The sequence below is a fragment of the Phoca vitulina genome, unplaced genomic scaffold (genome assembly GCF_004348235.1).
Source record: "Phoca vitulina isolate PV1807 unplaced genomic scaffold, GSC_HSeal_1.0 scaffold3, whole genome shotgun sequence".
In the NCBI taxonomy this organism is placed as follows: domain Eukaryota; kingdom Metazoa; phylum Chordata; class Mammalia; order Carnivora; family Phocidae; genus Phoca; species Phoca vitulina.
The window spans coordinates 23,410,506-23,426,208 of record NW_022589706.1 but is presented as its reverse complement, the minus strand read 5'-3'; positions in this window follow the sequence as shown (position 1 = coordinate 23,426,208).

Below are 15,703 nucleotides of genomic sequence, written 5' to 3'. Positions count from 1 at the left end.
ACTTGATTTATTAAAATATATTTCAATTTAATTTTTAGCTATTAGTCATATCAATTGTCCCATATTTCTTTTTGGGGTGCTTACCATGGGCCAGATATTCTAGAGTTCTTTATATGTAATAACTCAGTTGACTCAAACAAGAGCAATGAGTTTTCTATTATTATCACTTCCATTTTACAGGTGAGGAAGCCAAGGGACAGAATTTGAGAAATCTGCCCAGCTAATAAGTCATTGAGTGAGGATTGGAACATTAGTTCTTGTGCCTAAGCCACTAAGAGTAGCATTTCTGTCACTTTTTAATCTAATTGAATTTGGAACCATCAGGGCTTTTTTTTCTGTCTTCCTATTGCTAATTTTGTTGAATTTCCAAGAATCCAACTGGGACCAGAAGCTGGCTCACTTCCCCAAAGTATGGCAGAATTAACAGACTTCAAATTATTTTTCCCTCTGACTTACAAACTATTCAGAAAAATGACTACTGTTGTCCTTTTTTTCTTTATCTTGACCTTTATATGCAATAGGTTGCCATGAAGCAACAGAAGAAAAAGTTGATGCAATCAGATTTCATTTGATTTGTGCTCATACTTCTCAGTTCATTTTTATGAAAGCCTGTTCCTTAAATGGAGTTTATTAAGTGGTATAGTCAGGATATATCATTATCATTATTCATGTGATTACCAGTTATTTGAGACTCCTTTTCTAAATTTGACAAGCTCCTGAATTCAGCCGTAATTCGGCCACTAAATGGATCAAAAACTTTAAGTAATTCACAACGTAAAGTCAAACCAAAAATTGTACTAATCTAACATATGTCTACTTAAAAAAAAAAAAGAAAAAAAATTTGTGAGCAAAATGTGTTGATGAGATTATATTAGTAAGCTGAAACCTTAAAGAGAGTTGTAAAATTCTTGTTAAACATAGAAGGAGCTAAACATTAATCTCTTACATAAAGGGTTTTTTAAAAAATTTTAATACATAGTCAGATAAGAATTGAAAACCACTATTTCACCCAAACTGAAGTTTTCACCTGTTTGATTTAAAGATTTTGTCAACAGCAAGTTGTAAAAAATTTTTAAATATTATTAAAATATTATTAAAATACATATGTGTATGAGAGAACCAAACTTCCTGTAAAGTAACTATTCATTTCTGCCAATGTCTGACATAAACAAACAAACAAAAACTTAAGGGTAATGTCTGTGTGTTATTGAATTGAAACACACAAGTCTCACTGGCAAAAAATGTTTATAGTTGATCTCAAGTTTTGTCCATATAAAAAAAAGAAAAAGGGATATGTAAATATATATTCAAAGGATGGCTGAAAACTTACTTTTCATAAAAATGTATGTAACTCATTTCCTTGGGAAAATTATTTTAAGTTATTATTAGGTATTACTATTGGATTATTATTTATTATAAATTATTATTATTATTTAGATAATTCACTTGTACTAATACATAAACCATGGTAAAATGTTTGAGCTGTAGGAATATAGATCTAGATATTGACATGAAGCTATATATGCTGACCATATATTCCACTTAGTAATTGCTAAAGTATACTGCATTCAAAATACTACAATACCTCAATCTTTTATGTTGCTGTTATTAAACACTAATACTTGACAGATTTTCATTAAAAGCAAGAATTGTTAGATTTTATTCCTTCTATAAATTTGACCAGCTATCCATGTCTTATAGAAAGACATGAAGGAAGGAAAATAACTCCTATAAGAGAAAAATACAATTTATTTATTTTTAATTTTTTAAAAGATTTTATTTATTTATTTGACACAGAGAGAGAGAGAGCACAAGCAGGAGGAGCAGCAGAGGGAGAGGGAAAAGCAGGCCCCCCACGGAGCAGTGAGCCTGATGTGAGACTCTATCCCAGGACCCTGGGATCATGACCCAAGCTGAAGGCAGACACTTAACTGACTGAGCCACCCAGGCGCCCTGCAATTTATTTTTTATAGGAAGATTTAACATGATAAGTTTTTTTTTTATTAGTTATAAGATAATAGTGATGAAAGAAAGAATAAAAATTCAACATATACTTTTTGGAGGGGGAAAAGAAACACACAAGGTTTTCTTCTGTGAGCACCCATGGTAAGAAGTTAAGGCTGACTTCCAAGTTTCTGGCTTCTATAACTGAGTAGATATAGTTCCATTTACTGAGATAACAAGGTCTAGATTAGGTATTTGAGTGGGGTCAGTGTCAAGAATCAATTTTTATTATGTTATGTTTAAAATGTCTGTGAAAATCAACTAAAATATGTGAAGAATTATAATTCAGTTTGCAAAAATATACTGATAAAGAAAAAATCTTATAAGCAGCAAGACAAAAGGAATCCTTAACTTACAAGAAAAAACTCATAAGGCTACCTGGAGATTTCTCCGCAGAAAGTTGGCAAGCCAGAATGGAGTAAAATGGAATATTCACAGTGCTGAGTGGTAAAAAATCTGCAACAAAGAATAATCTATCCAGCAAGGCTATCATTCAGAATAGAAGGAGAGATCAAGAGTTTCCTAGTCAAATAAAAGCTAAAGCGTTTGTGACCACTAAACCAGCCCTGCAAGAAATATTAAAGGGGACTCTTTGGGTGGAAAACAGAGACCGAAAGTGACAAAAACAAGAAAGGATCAGAGAAAATCTCCCGAAAAAAGGAGGAAACTAGTGATAAAATGACAATGAATACATATCTATCAATGATTACTTTGAGTATAAATGGACTAAATGCTCTAATCATAAAACATAGGGTGGGGAAGACCCATCTATATTCTGCCCACAAGAGACTCATTTTAGACCTAAAGACACCTACAGATTGAAAGTGAGGGGATGGAGAAACATTTATCATGCAAATGGATGTAAAAAAAAAGCTGGAGTAACAATACTTATATTGGACAAACTAGACTTTAAAACAAAGACTGTAACAAGAGACAAAGAAGGTCACTATATAATCATAAAGGAGACAATATGACAAGAATATGTAACAAATGTAAATACTTATGTACCCAACATGGGAGGACCTAAATATATAAAACAATTAATAATAAAACTGAAGGAACTAATTGATAGTAATACAATAATAGTAGGGGACTTTAACACTCCATTTACATCAAAGGACAGATCAACTAAACAGAAAATGAATAAGGAAACAGTGGCTTTGAATGACACACTGGACCAGGTGGACTTTACAGACATATTCAGAACATTCCATCCTAAAACAACAGAATACACATTCTTTTCAAGTGCACATGGAACGGTCTCCAGAATAGATTACATATTAGGTCACAAAACAGGCCTCAACAAGTACAAAAGGATCGAAATCAGAGTATGCACCTTTTGTGGTCACAACACTATGAAACAAGAAATCAACCACAAGAAAAGATCTGGAAAGACCACAAATACATGGAGGTTAAACAACATGCTACTAAACAATGAATGGGTCAACCAGGAAATCAAAGAAGGAATTTAAAAAATACATGGAAACAAATGAAAATGAAAACACAGTGGTCCAAAACTTTTGGGATGTAGCAAAAGTGATCTAAGAGGGAAGTATATAGCAATACAGGCCTACCTCAAGAGCAAGAAAAATCTCAAATAAACAACTTAACTTTATACCTAAAAGAGCTAGAAAAGGAACAATAAATGAAGCCTAAAGCCAGCAGAAGGAAGGAAATAATAAAGATTAGAGCAAAAATAAATGATAAAGAAACTAAAAAAAATAGAAAACAAATAGAAAACAAAAACAAATACAAATAGAAAACAAAAACAAATACAAAACAAATAATACAAAAATACAAATAATACAAAAATACAAATAATACAAAATACAAATACAAAACAAATAATACAAAAACAAAAACAAAACAAATAAAAAACAAATAGAAAACAAAAAGAAACTAAAAAAATCAATGAAACCAGAAGCTGATTCTTGGAAAAAATCAATAAAATCGATAAACCTGTAGACAGACTTTTGATTGGAAAAGACAAAGGACCCAAATAAATAAAATCACAAATGAGAGAGGAGAGATCACAACCAATGCCACAGAAGTACAAACAATTATATGAGAATATTATAAAAAACTACAGGTCAACAAATTGGACAACCTGGAAGAAATAGATAAACTCCTAGAACATATAAACTACCAAACCTGAAACAGGAAGAAATAGAAAACTTGAACAGACCAATAACCTTCACAGAAACTGAATCGGTAATCAAAAACTCCCACTGAACAAAAGTCCATGACCAGATGGCTTCATAGGTGAGTTCTACCAAATATTTAAATAGGAGTTAATACCTATACTTCTCAAACTATTCCAAAAAATAGAAAAGGAAGAAAAACTTCATCCTATGAGGTCAGCATAACCCTGATACCAAAACCAGAGAAAGAACCACTAAAAAAGACATCTATTGATTTTTTAAAAATATTTTTAATTCTACTCTCTGATTTATTATCTTTCAGATAGAATTTTCCCCAAATTAAAAAGATATAATTAAATAATGAATCAAATAATATCAACATGTCAAGTCTTGAGCAAAATTATTATTATCATTGGCCTGGAATAAAAGATTAAAAAATTTACAGATAAGACCCTGTCTGAATAGAGAGAACTTGTTTAAATACTGACTTGTGCTACCTTCTCTGGACAAAAATTATTAACAAGGTTGGGTCTACATGTATTTATTATTGAAACAGTGTTGTTTTTTATCAGAACACTAGTGCACACTAGCGGGAAATGTAGAAATGTGTGGATGGAATTTCAGTTGTCATAATCATTGTAGAGCACTACTGGAAAGTTGGTAAGAAGGGGCTGGGTGACACATAATCCTCAGAAAGGTCTTTCACAGTGAAGAATTTTCCAGAACGCATGGGGGTTCAAACAACCTACTCAAAATATATGTCAAAATAAGTTTAACATAAATCTGTGTAACAAAGCTTAATAATTTAGGAGAATGTTACTAAAGAGGAATTTAACTACATTAAATAAGTAATTATCTTGAATTTATTGAATAGACTGCCCACACTTTGTATACTTAATGTATTATAAACATTCAAAGTATCTATTTGTTTGGAATACGTATATTGCATTAGCATAATTACAGAAAAATGTGAAAATAGTTGTATGAAAAAGATGAAAGCAACGGCATTTAACACATATTACTAAATGTGTAGAGCCTTACAAAGTTCAGGGATTACCCTAAATCTTACTTTTAAGGTTTCATTCTATTTTTATTTTTAATTATTTTTTTTAGATTTTATTTATTTATTAGTCAGAGAGAGAGAGAGAGACAGAGAGAAAGCACAACCAGGGGGAGCGGGAGGCAGGGGGAGAAGCAGGATCCCTGTTGAGCAAGGAGCCCGATGTGGGACTCGTTCTCAGGACCCTGGGATCATGGCCTCAGCTGAAGGCAGATGCTTAACTGACTGAGCCAACCAGGTGTTCCTATTTTTAAGGTTTTAAAAAATATATATTTATTACTTTTATTTAATAGAGTTAAATATATATATATATATATATATATATATATATATATATATAGTGCAAAGATAGGAATGTATGTCATTAAAATTGCAGGTTACATTTATAAATATTTTGGGGGATTGTTCTTTATTTATTCCACCTGATGCTGTTCAGACATTTACCACCTTTTACATCCTCATGATTCCTGATTGATTTTTGTAAACATTTTCCGCCCACTTTGCCTGTTGGGAGATCTGCCATTGAAATTCTTTTTAAGGATCTGAGGCTAAATCTCTTTCTCAGATATGGCGAGATTTCAAGATAGGTGATATGTTCTCTGTGATAATTTGTCACTGCTCTGTTCTCTATCATAATCACTACATTTATAATAAGGCCTATTTCCAAGAATAGCATATTTTCTCACTTTCTATATTTCCTTTGTATGTAATTTGTCTTGACAAGATTTCCCTATTTCTCTTTTTCCTCATTACTCCTTCCTTCTTACTATATACAAAAATGTCTCATTGAAATTATTTATTCTAAACTTACATTTTATTCTAGTTTTTACCACTATATCCTCCCTTTTTAAAAATATCTTTTTAATGAATGCCTTTTCATCATAAATAGATGAAAGCACATGACTACTTCATTATCATTATATTTTTTATTTTAGTCATGTACAATAATTAATATGAATACTTTATTATAAATTAGTTTGATTTTATCATTTTTATATATTATGATATTAATTGATTATGTTTGAAATTGTGTTTATAGATAAATGAAATTACCTATACATTTCATTACAATTTTGTGAAGAGCCCCCAAAAATGTACTGTTAGTTGGGGCAAGCATTCTGGTAGGACTTAGAACTATGAAGCTAGGGCGCCTGGGTGGCTCAGTTGGTTAAGCGACTGCCTTCGGCTCAGGTCATGATCCTGGAGTCCCTGGATAGAGTCCCGCATCGGGCTCCCTGCTCGGCAGGGGGTCTGCTTCTCCCTCTGACCCTAACCCCTCTCATGCTCTCTGTCTCTCATTCTCTCTCTCAAATAAATAAATAAAATCTTTAAAAAAAAAAAAAAAAAAAAAAAAAAAAAAAAGAACTATGAAGCTAGAAGGTAAAGATTGTTAGAAATTAGTATATTTCAAAAACTAGTTTATAATGCAATGCAATTTTATTGGATTTCTTAAAAGATTTTATTTATTTATTTTAGAGGGAGAGAGAGAGAGTATGGAGGTGGGGGTGACAGAAGAAGAGGGAGAGAGAGTCTTAAGCAGACTCTGCGCTGAGTGTGGAGTTCAAAGCTGGGCTTGACCTTATGACCCTGAGATCACTACCTGAGGCCAAACCAAAGAGTCAGTTGCTTAACCAACTGCACCACCCATGCACTCCGATTTTATTGGATTTTTTAAACTTTTTTTTAAAAGCAGTTTTAGGTTTACAACAAAATTGAGAAGGAGGAACAGAGATTTTTGCATACACTCCTTGTTCTCGCACATGTGTAGCTTCTCCCATTATCAACATCATTCACCAAAAGGGTACTTTTTTTTTTTCAATACTAAGAGTGAACCTACATTGACACATCATAATCACCCACAGTCCATAGGTTATCTTAAGGTTCACTCCTGGTATCGTGCATTCTATGGGTTTGGACAAATGTATAATAACATATATCCATAATTATCATACATGATATTTTCACCCACCTAAACAATCCTCTGTGCTGTGTCTGTTCATCTTTCCCTCACGCATCCTCCCACTTCTGACAACCACTGATCTTTTGATTGTCACCATAGTTTTATCCTTTCCAAATGTCATATATTTGGAATCATATACCAGGTAGCATTCTCAGAGTGCTTTTCACTTAATAATCTGTACTTAAAATTCTTCCATGTCTTCTCAATATTTCATCTCTTTTCAGTGGTGAATAATATTTCATTGTTTGGATGTACCACAGTTTCTTCATCCATTTACCTACTGAGAAACATTTTGGTTGCTTCCAAGTTTTGACAATTATGAATAAAGCTGCTGTAAACATTCATGTACAAGTTTTTGTGTAGAAATAAGCTCTCAAATTCTTTGGGTAAATACTAAGTAATATGCTTGCTAGATGATATGGCAAGAGTATGTTTAATTCTGTAAGAAACTACCAAACTACCTACCAAAGTGGTTGTACCATTTTATAAGCCCACCAGCAATGTAAGAGTTTTCATTAATCCACATCCTCACCAGAATTTGGTGTTGTCATTGTTCTGGATTTTGGCCATTCTAATAAGTATGTAGTGGTGTCTCATTGTTGTTTTAATTAGCATTTTCTTATTGGTGTATGAAGTATGCTTATTTGTCATTGGCATAACTTCTTTGTTGAGGTCTCTATTAAGGTCTGTGACCAATTTTTTTTTTTTTAATTTTTGCCTAATTTTTCATCAAGTTGTTTTCTTATTGTTGAGTTTTAAGAGTTCTTTGTATGGTATGGGGGTTCTTCAAAAAATTAAAAATAGAACTGCCATATGATCCTGTAATTCCACTACTGGGTATTTACCCAAAGAATAGGAAAATATTAATTTGAAAAAGTATATGCACCCCTATGTTTATTGCAGGATTATTTACAATAGCCAAATTATGGAAGCAACCAAGGTGTCCACCAAGTACCCATCCATAGATGAATGGGTAAAGAAGATGTGGTATAATGGAATATATATATATATATATATATATATATATATATATATATATATTTGGGCCATAGAAAAGAATGATGAAAGCTTGCCATTTTCAAAACATGGATGGATCTAGAGGGTATAATGCTAAGTGAAATAAGTCAGTCAGAGAATACCATATGATCTCACTCATATGTGGAATTCAAGAAACAAAACAAAGAAACAAAGGAAGAAAAAAGAGAGAAACCAAAAAACCAGACTCTTAACTATAGAGAACAAACTGATGGTTACCAGAGGGAAGGTGGGTTGGGGAATGGGTGAAATAGGTGAAGGGACTTAAGAGTACACTTATCATGGTGAGCACCAAGTAATGCATAGAATTATTGAATCACTATATCGTACACCTGAAAGTAATATAACACTGTATGTTAACTATACTGGAATTAAAATTTTTAAAGTTAAAAAACAAATTCTTTGTATATTTTAGATAATAGCCCTTTATTGGATGTGTCTTTTGCAAATATTTTTGCCCAGTGTGTCGCTTGCATTCTGATTCTCTTGATATTGTCTTTTGCAGGAAGAATTTTTTAATTTTTTTTTTAATTTTTATTTATTTATTTATTTGAGAGAGAGAATGAGACAGAGAGCATGAGAGAGGGGAGGGTCAGAGGGAGAAGCAGACTCCCCACTGAGCAGGGAGCCCGATGCGGGACTCGATCCCGGGACTCCAGGATCATGACCTGAGCTGAAGGCAGCCACTTAACCGACTGAGCCACCCAGGCGCCCCAGAATTTTTTAACTTTAATGAAGTCAGCTTATCTATTATTTCTTTCATGGGTCACATCTTTGGTATTGTATGTTGGGCATAGTAATTACCATGTCCAAGATCTTTGATATTTTTTACTATGCTATCGTCTTAAGAGTTTTAGAGTTTTGCATTTTACATTTAGATCTATAACCAATTTTGTGTTAATTTTTTGTCAAGAGTGTAAGATGTGTCTAGATTTGTGTTTTTGCATATGAATGTCCAGTTTTCTCAGCACAATTTGTTGAAGAGACTATATTTGCTTCATTGCATTGCCTTTGCTTCTTTGTCAAAGATCAGTTGACTATCTTTATGGGGGTCTATTTCTGGGCTCTGTGTTCTGTTACATGGATCTATTCGTCTATTCTTTTGTCAGTACCACACTAGCTTGGTTATTGTAGCTTTATATAAATCTTAAAGCAGGGTAGCATCAATCCTCCAACTTTATTCTTGTCCTTCAATATTATATTGTCTATTCTTTTGCTTCTGTATCAAACTTTAGAATCAGTTTGTTGATATCCATAAAATAATTTGCTGGAATTTTGATTGGTATAGCATGGAATTTATAGATTACATTGAAAATAACTGACATCTGGACATTATTGAATCTTCCAATCCATGAACATAGAATATCTCTCCATTTACTTAGTCTTTGATTTTGTTCAACAGAGTGTTTTTAGTTTTCCTCATGTAGCTCTTGTACATGTTTTGTTAGATTTATACCTAAGTATTTCATTTTGGGGACTGCTACTGTAAATGGTATCATGTTTTTAATTCCAAATCCACTTCTTTATTGTTAGTATATAGTATTACTATATAGTATATAGTAAATTAAGAGTATATTTTATATATTAACCTTGCATACTGCAACGTTGCTATATTTACTTACTAGCTCTAGTTTTTTGTCAGTTTTTTTTTTTTTTTTCAAATATTCTACATAGGTTTTCACACGTTCTGTGAACAAGGACAATTTTATGTCTTTCTTACTAATCTGTATACCCTTTATTTCCTTTTTTCTGTCTTATTGCATTAGCAAAGACTTTCACTTTATTGAACTTAAAATAAATTCTATCTTTCTGGGAGGTTCAATTATAAAGTATAGACTGACTGCATGAGGATATGATGAGAGAAGGGAACGTTAAGGTAAGACATTTTAATGCTTTTTATTATGTGTTAATATGTATAAATGAATAAATGTAATTTATGTTAGTTATGATGCATTATAATAAACAAATGTGTATGTATTGCCCCACTTTAAAATTAGAATCCTCTGAAATTCCATTGCATCTTTCTGTGTGTTCCTTTTCAGTCTCATCTTTCCCCTTCTTTCTCAGAATTAACCACAAATCCAAATTTTCTAATAACCATTTCATTGTCTTTCCAAATAATTTTATCTAGATGTGTTCTTAAGGTCTAACTCTTTGTGTGTATTAACTTCTTTATTTGTAAAGTTGGGATATTAAAATACTCTTACTAAGGATATGACAAAGGACTAAATGAAGTAATGCACATAGTCCTAAATTAAATTTTTTCTTGTTTCTAATCTTTATAAAATGTTACCCCACTATTTGTCATTTTCTGAAACTTGCCTTTTTTGGGTTATGTTTCATTTATCTAATTTTCATCTACTTTGTAAATAGGGTTGTAGTTTATTATTTTTATTCATATATGCTGTCAATTGTCTGACTATCTGACAACATATTTACCAACCATTGAAAATAACCTAAAAACCTCTTCCCTCATGTATCTTACATTCTAATGAAGGGACTATCATGAGCAATACTGTTTGTGAATATTCTTGCATATGTCCTCTGTGTCATCAATGTTCACAAATCATCTAAGGTTTTTTTTTACACAAGCCACAGATCCCTAAAAATGTATGGATAGACTTTACAGAGTGTATTAAATTATGTATTTTAAAATTCAATTTGATTTCTTATTCTACTGGCTGTAATTTCTACTACAGAGTTGGCAGAATCTGCTCTAATGAATAGCTTTCTTCAAAAGTCATCCTATGCTTGTTCTATTGTTGATAGCGTGTAAAAATTATGAGACCACCCAAAGCAATCACTCTGCTTTGATCATTTTCTTATATTTTATGTATATAGAAAGTTCCTATAACTAATGAAATAAATAAAATATAAATATTTTTAAATTTTCTTTATACTGGCCCATAAATTTTGAGATAGAAATGAAATCTAAAAGATTAGCTATTTCAAGCTTCTCATTTAATAAATGCAGGAATTGCACCTCAATATACATTTGAGATTAAGGTTAAGATTTGACTTTGGAGTCCAAAGAGCTATGTTAAAATACTGACTCAGCCACTTACTGGGTTTATTTTTGGACTATTAGTCACTGCTCGTGTTAGTTTATTTTATATATAATGTTGGATATTTTTACATTCTTCATAAATTTCTGGTAAAGAAGTAAATGAAGTAATTCATACACAGAACTCATCACAATGCCTAAGATGATATGAATATAAATATTATTATTGATATTATTTATTAATGAATCAATTATAATTCTTATTTTATAATGATATAATTATTTTGATTTATCAGAATTATTTATAGCATAGCATAAAAATAATAATTTAAGGTTACCAAACAGCATCGTTTTTCTCTATTTTGGTTTCTTGATCTGTTATGTAATATTTAACCTCCTATTTTGAAACTAGAATGTTTCAATACTGTAAATCATTTGGCTTTGGCAAACATAGAGCAGTGAAAAAGAAATTAAGAAAGTAAAATTATATTTAAAAAAAAATCTTGCATTTTATTATTTTAGATAAATTAAATGATTTAAAACTGAGAATGAGAAAAGCTCCTACCCAGTTCTTCTGATGTGAGGACAAGAAGGAATAAACATACATTCAAACACAAATAATTCTGGCAATATTTTAACTAGCAATATTCGAAAAGTACATTTTGTTGTTTTCTGATAAAACATACTAGTTCAGCTTTTTTTTCAATAATCTTTCAAAGTTAATACAGAAAAAAAGAATTTAAAAATATTTAGCAACCTCTAGAAAGAGAAACTTAGTGCATAATTATATTGTCCCTCATACAGAAAAAGTCACATTGCTCGTGTCATTTGTATAATGTTTAATTAAAATGAATTCAACAGGTGAATTCATTTACAGGCTTCTGAAGAAGAAACAAATGGAACTCTATAGATGTCAAGGCTCTATCCAGATCTAATTTTAAGTTTTTAAATTAAATATAAATTCTTTTAATTACACTTAAAAAACAAAAATTCACAATGGATTTTGATTCATTGATAACAAAATGTTAAAAATCCACTAACAACTACTCAGGATTATATTACATCACTGTATTGCTTAAATATTAATCTGAATTATAAATTTAAGAGTATAGGGTAAACTATAACTCCAATCTTCCATCGATTTAGTTGACCAAAGCTCACTGATTCCTCAGGCATTCTCAATCTACTTGAAGGCCAATTTAGACAACTGTGTGGTTAGTTAAATTAGGTATCTGTCAATCAGACAGACATCATGTTGAAATATAAACCAGACATGCAGTTAACAAACATGTAAACCTGGTTGTGGATGGAACAATTTAATTAAGCATAATTTTTTTTTTAGTTTTGTTTTTGAGACTATCCTTGTGGAAGTTTTAGATCTTGATTTAAGTTAAATCAATAATTTTTACATTTAGATATTTTAATCTTCATTAAACTTCTTGTATGTTAATTAGATTTGCACTTGTGTCCCACACACAACACACCAGAATTTCCAGCCCACAAGCAATTACACTTACATGTAAAGAAAAGAAGAGTACAAGAAATAGCAAGCTTTTACTGAAGAACTACTGATAGTTAAAATGCCCAAATTAAATTCTGGTAACCTGTCTCCTCCCTTGATGTGCTAGCCATGCTGTTAATGGTATGAACAAAAATATCTATTTATTGAATTGGAGCAAGAAAATAGCTTAGTGAAACCATACCTGAAAAAGAAGTTCCACTTCATTGAAACTATACTTATTTTCTGTGTGGGTGAACATACAGCAGATATGATGCCTAATTATACAGGCAAAAGCAAATCAGACAAAATGGATGTAGGTGTTGATTTGGCCTCCATTTATAGGCTTAAATTTTATAAGCAGTGTTTCTACTCTATTCTATTATCTGTTAGACATTTCACTGGAAACACTAATTTTACCAGTGTTTATATAAACCAAGCATGCTTTCAAACTATAACACCCACCTAAATAATAAAAATCAAAGTCTGTGAATAAACTGAAATATATTTTATACTGAAACAAAGGTACTAACATTTTAGATTAGAAAAAAATGAGCAGTAGATTAATTTGATCTCTGTTGAGCGTTTGTGATATATGTGCACATGTGTATGTGTACGTGTACTCTTATGAATGTCACTAATAAAATAGAAGAGGGTAACGGACAAGATACTCGCAGGGGCACTAACATATCTACAAAGACTTTATAAATAGACTCTAGAATATTTGATTATTCATTTTAATATGTATAGGGTTGTAGAACAAAACAGCTACTCAAAAGTAGCTGAGTAGAGTGAAAAAAGCAAGGAGTCAATTTTTGGCTTAAATTCTAATTCTTTCCTGTGAGATCCTGAACAAGTTACAGATCTTTATGAAATCTCACATTTCTCATTTGCACAGATTTCTTTCTTTCTTTCTTTCTTTCTTTCTTTCTTTCTTTCTTTCTTTCTTTCTTTCTTTCTTTCTTTCTTTTCCTTATTTCTGTACATACTTCTTTTTTCTAAGGTAGGGGCAGAGGGAGAGGGAAAGAGAAAATCTTAAGCAGGCTCCATGCCCAGCATACAGCCCGATGCGGGGCTAGATCTCACAACTCAGAGATCATGACATGAGTCGAAACCAAGAGTCAGCTGCCTAACCGACTGAGCCACCTAAGCACCCCATCATTTGTACAGATTTCTAATAATAATGTCTCACTGCAAATATGAGGAGTAAGAGAAAAAAATAAAGTCTATAAAGCTCTTGCAGCATAGCAAACCTTTAATAAATTTGTCTTCTATTTACATAGTAGGGTATTTCTGTATATAAATAATTAGCAGCTACTTTTATGCAATGGTCCATAAGATAATGAACTCCAGCCTGACTTAAAAGAATGGGCAAGACAACAACAATCATTCAGGTGTCACAATGATCACGAAGCACCAAGACTTAATTCTTTTCCTTCATATATTGTCCTAATATATACTATTTCTCAAAGTCAAATCTGAATAAATTTAACAACTTCTAATAGCAGACAGATATTGAAGGACTTAGTTGAATGTTAAGCTAGTTAAGCTAGCTGTCTCAAATATTTATAAACATAGTGCGGATAACCCGTATGTTAAAAATAATTAGAATAAAAATGTACATATTATGATGTTATCCTTCTTTAAAAGTTAAAAGTACTTAAAACCCTACTTTGCTTATTATAAACATTCAATAAATACTGTATGAATGAATAAATGAAGGATATAATCAAAATAGTTTAAGGATGATGCATCTAATGAGCCTATAAGAATATTTTAAAATACTCAGTAAAATTGGTCATAACTAATTAGGGTTACTATTTCATTTTAAGAGAAAAAAAAGCAACAACCCACCAATGTATAAACAAAGCTTATTCAGTATATGTGGCTTAAAGTACCACTGTGACACATTTTTTGTTGTTTATTCCACTTATACTTTTCAAATGGAGTATATAGTACAGCACAAGAAGAAAGTTTAAGAACTCAATAAAATAAAATTTGTAGCAAAATATTATACCTTTTATCTCTTAAGAAAGATAAAGGATAAAGGAGACCTCATTGTCCTAACTTCAGGTTTCCACCAGTTGGCTTTTAATATAATCTACATAATTAATGCTTGGTAATATTCCCATTTAACATTTAAGAAATTGAATATACAGTACATGAACATAAATATGCCAAATCCATTAATAATGAAAATTTATCTTTTTCATATATGTTATATAAAAATTAAAATGTCATCAATTACATTTATACAGGTTTTACATTTTTCCAGTTTTAAAAATAAGGATTCTTTCTTTAGCTTTTTGTCAGCTCAGTGTATCTATCAATAGTTACAAGAACTGAGAAGTATTTAAAGAAGAAGAATATATAACATTTTAATGATTATATGTATTTAATACTGTAGATTCAGCATATTTTTCTTAAATAACATTGCTAGATTGATTAGCAATTGGTATTATTATGAATGATGTTAATTTTCTTCTGAATGCTTATATGGATTTTTGTTATTTTAACTTCAGTGATTATGCATTGCTTATTTAAAGAAAAAGAAAAGTCAGTCAGTGAATTATTTAAATTAAAAAATAAGGTAGAGCTTTATCAACCTGTAGGGTGACTAAATTTTAAGATTCCATGAGAATCCATAGGCCATATCTTCAAACTGCCTAATAATATAAGAGATGTCATACAAAGTGTTTAATTTTTAAAAAAATACACATTTTCTACTAATATATCCTATGTAAAAATATTAGCTATGTTCACCATGTGTTATACCAATTCTTTTCTCAGTTACAATAAAAAAAACCTTGGATGAAAGAAACTCACATCATGAATTACCTAAGAACACTGACCTAGTTACTAACTGTGTGTGGGTGAGGGTGTATATGTATATACATAACATGTATATACATATATATGCATATATAAATATACATATATATTTACATTATTTTATCAATTTTAATAGTAGGAATAGCATAGTAATTGATTTCATAAATAA